Genomic DNA, 2,194 nt, shown 5'->3' with positions numbered 1-2,194 from the left:
GAGAGAGAGAGAGAGAGAGAGAGAGAGAGAGAGAGAGAGAGAGAGAGAGAGAAGTACGCTACAAATGTACTGGTTGTCAGAGCCTCATTATAGTAGGGGGCCACTACAGCGCAGACATCTTTATTGGAAGACAGATTCAAGATATTCTCACTGACAGACACCCTTTAGTATTTAAACTGGCCATATCCGGTCAAAATATTCTACCTGTTTTATGTTTAAATCAGCCAGATCCGGACTCTCACACCTATCCTACAATGCCATTCTTAAAATAAACAATCACATCGTCGAAATCTCGAAGCTAGTGGATATTGCTTGCTAAACTGGAAACAATGTAAATACATGTAATTTCATTACTTTTGACAGAATAATATGAATGCTAAAGAGTTAATAGATTTTCAAACACTGTAGGCGAGTGGCAGGGAGTTATATTGAAGTAGGCACCCTTTTTGATTGGTTTACAGTAGAGCCTGTGTGAACCTGTGGCTAAACCGAGTGTTACTTCTAAGAAGTAAACTACGGTTAGGTTAGATCTTAGTACATGAGTTGGGTCTTCTTTAGATTAGAGGATAAACATTCTGGGCTATATCTTGATGGAAGTAAATGTAGGGGAAGAGTAGTACTTCCTCAATGGCGGCTATAATTTCGCGCCACTACAAGCTCGATTCTTCTACTTAACTAATACTCTAATTAATAAATAAAGTGCCAGTCAAATACTGGGAGTTATATAATCCATAAACCCCATATCCTCAAAATTGCTGACTCTGTGCCAGGATTAAAAAGAATTATTGCAAATTTTCTTTCTTTATTTGCTAAACAGTCTAACTTTTAAGTTATTATTCACCACCAGAACAACAGCAATAGTTGTATCAGAATCAAACTTAGTACTGGGGTGTACAACATTAAAATAAATACAGAGAAACAACCAATGTACTACTGTAACCTAGACTTCTTCGCTCACTTTTGTTGAGGCCACAACCAGAATCTACAAATGCAGTGTACGTATCCGCTCGATTTACTAGAAATAGCACTCAAATCTCCTTCAGAGCACACCCAACCATCTATCAAAAAATAGGGGAAGTACACATTTAGTAATGTTATCATAAGTACAAGAAAAACAATAAGACTGGGTGGTTACAGGGAAAGCAATCAATGTTGACCTGAAGCTAAACAACAACAATGCTAATCGTGCAGAAACGGAATGGGCAATAGAGAGCGACCAGTGAGTTCGAACTCACGGTATGTCGGAGTGTGCAGTATGGAGAACCAGAAGGGCATATGTACGATGGAGTAACTGGAACAAAAGATAAATGGATCTCTGGAGTAAAGTTACTTGGCAGGGTGCATAGTTCGGCGATCAGGGAGTCGCTCCTCGCCGAGTTCTTACTTCTCAATATCGAGAGGTCCCAGTTCTGGTACTATGAACATTTGACTTAAAATGTTGCAGGAAAGAATTATAGCACTGAATTCGATCCTGCATTTCGCCACATACGAATCTCAAGCTACAGTTCCGTCATTGTTTGAACATGTGTGCAATCGAGATTTTATCCAATGGACGGCCGTTGTTCACATGATAGTTAGATAATCCGACTAGAACTTTCCGTGAACACGGCCTATAAATAGTCAAACTGAGTGACAAAATTCAGAGTGTTTTGAGTCGAGTTAGGTTATACTCTCCTAATAGCAGTTCTCACAGCTGCATATTCAATCGAGGATAATCGAAGAAGAAGACACGTCACGGTACCTGAATATTTACTTGGTATATAAAAAACTGGCCGCCGTATTGAATTGCTAACAGAGATTTTCCCTACGTGTCATATTACGCCGTTTCAAGTAATCGTTTCCATTAATTGTATTGCCTGAACACTTTTCCAATTAATGTAACAAATGAATTATGTTCGAACACATAAAAAAAAATTTCCTGATACAGAATCACAAGACGGATTCTTCAGTCCGAGCCGTCCGGCAAGGAGATCTAGGGCTAGACCAGTGGTTCTCAACTGGGGACCATATGGTCTTTGAGGGTCCATATACGAGTTTTGAGGGTCCACACAGCAAAACAGTAAATTGACGATCCAGAATAGTATTTTAAGGACCCATAAAAACAATTTGCTTTAGATGTATGTATTGGTATGTATTGCAAGAAACAGCTAGGTGGTGGTGGTAGTGGTGGTGGTGTTGGTGGTGGTGGTAGTGG

The sequence above is a fragment of the Octopus bimaculoides genome, chromosome 9 (assembly GCF_001194135.2).
Source record: "Octopus bimaculoides isolate UCB-OBI-ISO-001 chromosome 9, ASM119413v2, whole genome shotgun sequence".
In the NCBI taxonomy this organism is placed as follows: domain Eukaryota; kingdom Metazoa; phylum Mollusca; class Cephalopoda; order Octopoda; family Octopodidae; genus Octopus; species Octopus bimaculoides.
This window is presented reverse-complemented; position numbering follows the sequence as displayed.